The sequence below is a fragment of the Bombina bombina genome, chromosome 12 (genome assembly GCF_027579735.1).
Source record: "Bombina bombina isolate aBomBom1 chromosome 12, aBomBom1.pri, whole genome shotgun sequence".
Taxonomy (NCBI): Eukaryota; Metazoa; Chordata; class Amphibia; order Anura; family Bombinatoridae; genus Bombina; species Bombina bombina.
The window spans coordinates 158,181,481-158,189,070 of NC_069510.1; positions in this window are offsets into that span (position 1 = coordinate 158,181,481).

Consider the following 7,590-nt stretch of genomic DNA (forward strand, 5'->3'; position numbering starts at 1 on the left):
GACTAGTTATAAGTTACACATGCTGCAGGGTGTGCACGGAGGAACATGACTAGTTATAAGTTACACATGCTGCAGGGTGTGCACACAGGAACATGACTAGTTATAAGTTACACATGCTGCAGGGTGTGCACGGAGGAACATGACTAGTTATAAGTTACACATGCCTGGGGTGTACGCAGGAACATGACTAGTTATAAGTTACACATGCTGCAGGGTGTGCACGCAGGAACATGACTAGTTATAAGTTACACATGCTGCAGGGTGTGCACGCAGGAACATGACTAGTTATAAGTTACACATGCTGCAGGGTGTGCACGCAGGAACATGACTAGTTATAAGTTACACATGCTGCAGGGTGTGCACGCAGGAACATGATTAGTTATAAGTTACACATGCTGCAGGGTGTGCACGGAGGAACATGACTAGTTATAAGTTACACATGCTGCAGGGTGTACGCAGGAACATGACTAGTTATAAGTTACACATGCTGCAGGGTGTGCACGGAGGAACATGACTAGTTATAACTTACACATGCTGCAGGGTGTGCACACAGGAACATGACTAGTTATAAGTTACACATGCTGCAGGGTGTGCACGGATGAACATGACTAGTTATAAGTTACACATGCCTGGGGTGTACGCAGGAACATGACTAGTTATAAGTTACACATGCTGCAGGGTGTGCACGGAGGAACATGACTAGTTATAAGTTACACATGCTGCAGGGTGTACGCAGGAACATGACTAGTTATAAGTTACACATGCTGCAGGCTGTGCACGGAGGAACATGACTAGTTATAAGTTACACATGCCTGGGGTGTACGCAGGAACATGAATAGTTATAAGTTACACATGCTGCAGGGTGTGCACACAGGAACATGACTAGTTATAAGTTACACATGCTGCAGGGTGTGCACGGAGGAACATGACTAGTTATAAGTTACACATGCCTGGGGTGTACGCAGGAACATGACTAGTTATAAGTTACACATGCTGCAGGGTGTGCACGCAGGAACATGACTAGTTATAAGTTACACATGCTGCAGGGTGTGCACGGAGGAACATGACTAGTTATAAGTTACACATGCTGCAGGGTGTGCACGGAGGAACATGACTAGTTATAAGTTACACATGCTGCAGGGTGTGCACGCAGGAACATGACTAGTTATAAGTTACACATGCCTGGGGTGTACGCAGGAACATGACTAGTTATAAGTTACACATGCTGCAGGGTGTGCACGCAGGAACATGACTAGTTATAAGTTACACATGCTGCAGGGTGTGCACGCAGGAACATGACTAGTTATAAGTTACACATGCTGCAGGGTGTGCACGGAGGAACATGACTAGTTATAAGTTACACATGCTGCAGGGTGTGCACACAGGAACATGACTAGTTATAAGTTACACATGCTGCAGGGTGTGCACGGAGGAACATGACTAGTTATAAGTTACACATGCATGGGGTGTACGCAGGAACATGACTAGTTATAAGTTACACATGCTGCAGGGTGTGCACGCAGGAACATGACTAGTTATAAGTTACACATGCTGCAGGGTGTGCACGCAGGAACATGACTAGTTATAAGTTACACATGCTGCAGGGTGTGCACGCAGGAACATGACTAGTTATAAGTTACACATGCTGCAGGGTGTGCACGCAGGAACATGACTAGTTATAACTTACACATGCTGCAGGGTGTGCACGGAGGAACATGACTAGTTATAAGTTACACATGCTGCAGGCTGTGCACGGAGGAACATGACTAGTTATAAGTTACACATGCCTGGGGTGTACGCAGGAACATGAATAGTTATAAGTTACACATGCTGCAGGGTGTGCACACAGGAACATGACTAGTTATAAGTTACACATGCTGCAGGGTGTGCACGGAGGAACATGACTAGTTATAAGTTACACATGCCTGGGGTGTACGCAGGAACATGACTAGTTATAAGTTACACATGCTGCAGGGTGTGCACGCAGGAACATGACTAGTTATAAGTTACACATGCTGCAGGGTGTGCACGGAGGAACATGACTAGTTATAAGTTACACATGCTGCAGGGTGTGCACGGAGGAACATGACTAGTTATAAGTTACACATGCTGCAGGGTGTGCACACAGGAACATGACTAGTTATAAGTTACACATGCCTGGGGTGTACGCAGGAACATGACTAGTTATAAGTTACACATGCCTGGGGTGTACGCAGGAACATGACTAGTTATAAGTTACACATGCTGCAGGGTGTGCATGGAGGAACATGACTAGTTATAAGTTACACATGCTGCAGGGTGTGCACGCAGGAACATGACTAGTTATAAGTTACACATGCTGCAGGGTGTGCACGCAGGAACATGACTAGTTATAAGTTACACATGCTGCAGGGTGTGCACGGAGGAACATGACTAGTTATAAGTTACACATGCTGCAGGGTGTGCACACAGGAACATGACTAGTTATAAGTTACACATGCTGCAGGGTGTGCACGGAGGAACATGACTAGTTATAAGTTACACATGCCTGGGGTGTACGCAGGAACATGACTAGTTATAAGTTACACATGCTGCAGGGTGTGCACGCAGGAACATGACTAGTTATAAGTTACACATGCTGCAGGGTGTGCACGCAGGAACATGACTAGTTATAAGTTACACATGCTGCAGGGTGTGCATGCAGGAACATGACTAGTTATAAGTTACACATGCTGCAGGGTGTGCACGCAGGAACATGACTAGTTATAACTTACACATGCTGCAGGGTGTGCACGGAGGAACATGACTAGTTATAAGTTACACATGCTGCAGGGTGTGCACGCAGGAACATGACTAGTTATAAGTTACACATGCTGCAGGGTGTGCACGCAGTAACATGACTAGTTATAAGTTACACATGCCTGGGGTGTACGCAGGAACATGACTAGTTATAAGTTACACATGCTGCAGGGTGTGCACGCAGGAACATGACTAGTTATAAGTTACACATGCTGCAGGGTGTGCACGCAGGAACATGATTAGTTATAAGTTACACATGCTGCAGGGTGTGCACGGAGGAACATGACTAGTTATAAGTTACACATGCTGCAGGGTGTGCACGGAGGAACATGACTAGTTATAAGTTACACATGCCTGGGGTGTACGCAGGAACATGACTAGTTATAAGTTACACATGCTGCAGGGTGTGCACGCAGGAACATGATTAGTTATAAGTTACACATGCTGCAGGGTGTGCACGGAGGAACATGACTAGTTATAAGTTACACATGCTGCAGGGTGTGCACGCAGGAACATGACTAGTTATAAGTTACACATGCTGCAGGGTGTGCACGCAGGAACATGACTAGTTATAAGTTACACATGCTGCAGGGTGTGCACGCAGGAACATGATTAGTTATAAGTTACACATGCTGCAGGGTGTGCACGGAGGAACATGATTAGTTATAAGTTACACATGCTGCAGGGTGTGCATGCAGGAACCTTAAGGGATTAAATGCCCTACATCTCCTGAGTGTCTGCTTGTAACCTAATTTAACCATAACTTAACACTTACCAAAACTTTATTACAGTATATATAAATAACAACACAACACAGTTTGTGGGTGAAAGACCTGTGGGTCGCATTTATTGATACCAGCCGTGCAACTGGCAGGTAACTTAACCACGGGTGGCGGCAATCGAGGCCTACATCTAACTATGAATAACCCCTTCTAGAAAATGGCCAAGGGACACTGCTGCAGACCACAAGGCGGAGATACTCACGCAGCTTTAATATTTAGGGGTTTCTCGGCCCAACAATAATCAGCCCGAGCACGCCCAAACATACCAAGCCTGTGACGTCACCCTGACCGCAATGGCCATTACCAAACCTCCTTCTAGTCTGCAGCCGTGATCCTGACCACCCGCCAGAGTACGGTGCAAACATTAGAAACTCCAAACCAGTAGGTCCAGCCTTGACTTGAAGAACAGCATGTCAGTAACTGGGGAGCTCAAAATTACCGTCTTTGGATTTAAGGAAGTAGTTTGAGTAACCCTCTCCCAGCCTCAGACACCTAGTCTCGAATAGAGACCTAACGAAAAACCGATTGCCGCCTTCTATATACTTATCCGAATCAATAGTGCATTACAAGTGCCAATCCGTAATGCATAACGAATTAAAATCAATAATGCATTACAAGTGCCAATCCGTAATGCATAACGAATTAAAATCAATAATGCATAACAAAATAAAACGACAGTGCATAACAAAATAAAACGACAGTGCATAACAAAATAAAACGACAGTGCATAACAAAATAAAACGACAGTGCATAACAAAATAAAACGACAGTGCATAACAAAATAAAACAACAGTGCATAACAAAATAAAACGACAGTGCATAACGAATTAAAATCAATAATGCATAACAAAATAAAACGACAGTGCATAACAAAATAAAACGACAGTGCATAACGAATTAAAATCAATAATGCATAACAAAATAAAACGACAGTGCATAACAAAATAAAACGACAGTGCATAACAAAATAAAACAACAGTGCATAACAAAATAAAACGACAGTGCATAACGAATTAAAATCAATAATGCATAACAAAATAAAACGACAGTGCATAACAAAATAAAACGACAGTGCATAACAAAATAAAACAACAGTGCATAACAGGGATGGGAGGGTGGGGAAAGATCTAGGAATCCACAGGAACAAAGAGGAAGTGGAATTCCTGTACATCCTTCTTATAAGGTTAGTAGACCCCTCCCAACACAATGCAACATTGTAACTAAAACACACACACACAGCAGCACTCACTCCTACAGGCCTTAACCCTTAGCTACGCTCCGGGCTATTTGCCCTGCACTTTCTTAAGGGATTAAATGCCCTACATGTCCTGAGTGTCTGCTTGTAACCTAACTTAACATAACTTTATTATATATAAATAACAACACAACACAGTTTGTGGGTGAAATTTTATTGATTAATTTATTGATACCAGCCGTGGAACTGGCAGGTAACTTAACCACGGGTGGTGGCAATCGAGGCCTACATTCTAACTATGAATAACCCCTTCTAGAAAATGGCCAAGGGACACTGCTGCAGACCACAAGGCGGAGATACTCACGCAGCTTTACTATTTAGCGGTTTCTCGTCCCAACAATAATCAGCCCGAGCACGCCCAAGCATACCAAGCCTGTGACGTCACCCTGACCGCAATGGCCGTTATTCAAACCTCCTTCTAGTCTGCAGCCGTGATCCTGACCACCCGCCACAAGAGACTGACCTGCATATTCAATGGTCCTGACTCTTGCCGCCACCCTATACTCTTAGGAGTAACTCCTGTCTGATGTTCTGCAAGAACAAATCTACTCCTGCCGGTTCTAAATGAACCCCATCCTGCCTATACAAACCCTTATGGGCTGCCGAGATGTTCCCGTGCTCTACCACAAAACCCTCGAGTTCCACTACCTGCTTCCTCAGGTCCCTATTGATCTTTTTCCTGACCTGAAAAGCCGCCTTATGACACACCATGTGCCTCCATCTTAATCTAGGGATCACATTCGACCACCCGATTCGCACACCTGGAAACCAGAGTTTGAAATGCCTCAGGTCTGACTGCATTGCCCAAATTAAAGGGCCACTAAACCCAAAATCTTTCTTTCATGATTCAGATAGAGAATAGAAATTTAAACAACATTACAATTTACTTCCATTATTTATTTTGCTTCATTTTTAAAATATCCTTAGTTGAAGAAAAAGCAATGCACATGGTGAGCCAATCACACGAGGCTTCTATGTGCAGCAACCAATCAGCAGCTAGTGAGCATATCTAGATATGCTTTTCATCAAAGAATATCAAGAGAATAAAACAAATTAAATAATATAAGCAAATTAGAAAGATGTTTAAAATTGCATTCTGTTTATAAATCGTAAAAGAAAAAATGTGAGTGGCATGTCCCTTTAAATCCAATGTGGGAATGGCCCCCACATCGTTGCCGCCGGAATGTAGTATCAGAATGTGGGGTTTCTCCCACCTTCTCGCGGCATTCTGCAGCAATGCAGGCAGATCTGCCCAGGCCAAGCCTCTGCACCCTATCCAACGTAACACTTCCCTGGACGAGGGAAATCCTAGCTGCTGTCCTCCTGGCATAGCTGCAGCTCTAATTGCGGCCCAGTGCACATAAGAATGGCTGACGATCCATACCCGTACAGGACCTGGACGTGTGTTACAAACTGCTATTTGTGACTGGCCCTTTAAATGGAAGGTTGCCCTGCTTCCCTGGATTTTGGAGAAGCCTATTTGCCAGCCTCCTTCCTCATGACTATGGCCCCTGGAAGATTGTGCCCCTGAGGACATATTGACTTTTGTTGGGTGTGTGTGTGGCCCTTTAAGAACCATCTGGGGACATATTGTGACTTTGATGAACAATGCCCCTTTAAGACTATGTCCCCAGACCTGTGAAATGACTTGTCCCTGGCTTTCTCCCACTTGGTTCAGTTTCATTGTGTGCCATTAAGAGTTAAATTTTGTTCAGCTTCAAGAAACCTATTCTAAATACAAGTCTGCTGGGATTAGCTCTAATTAGGTTTAGTGATCAACTTTCCCATTGTCTAATCAGACTGCTAGTAGTGATAAGGTGGACTGCATTGTTTTATTGTGTGTAATGTTATCTGCTGAAGTAAATGTTGTGGCCTGTCAAAGGGAGTGTCTCTCTATCTAATATCAAATGTGTGATGGGGGATTTTATGCCTCCCCCTGAGAGTGTCCTGTTTGCATGTAACCTGAATAAAAGCAGGCTGTGTGCTCCAGCACATCAGACCTATGTTGACCCTCTAACTTGAAGCTTTGACTCATGTTTGTAGGATACAGCTTCAGCTATAATCACTACAGGGATTGCTATGCTCTTCATACTCCCTTAGCTACAGGGATTGCTACAGAAGGAAGAGGTTCACCTACTGGAGCCTGGTCATAGGTCCAGGGCGCAGAGCAGACGGCGAGATACCAGCCCAGCAGCGGTGGTTCATAGAGTCTGCATTACTTATGGTGGCTACGCAGCAGTTATAGTGTCCACGGTGCTGCTGCTCCTTTGGTGAGCGCTAGGAGCATCCTTTTCTACGGTCCAACTTCCAGCCAGCCTGGAGGCAACCGTAACATTTGGCGGCAGCGGTGGGATTGGCGTCCTAGCGCAAGGAGCAGCACCACAACAGCACTGGTATCGTAGGAGAGTAATTGAGGGCAACGCTAGCCACTGCGCAGCGTCCCTACCTACAGCAGCATGGAGCTGACAAGATACTGGTCAGAACCATGTGAAGAGCACCTCAACCTGATCCGTCGCTATGAGGGCGCGGATTTCGTTCCAGAGGTAAAGAGGCGGCTAGTCCGATATGGTCCAGACCCTGCGCAGGAGGTAGTCAGTCGCATCATCCGGGAATTGGATACGGAGAACAAAGCGGCACGAGCCTTTGAGCGCCAACTGTGGAGTTTGAGGGTATGGACACCTGGTCTCTCTCCCCAGCCGCAGCATGTTCCACAGGGAGAGGAGAGCAGCGACCTCCCTCCCCAGCGGCAGTATACTGTGCAGAGGGAAGAGACAA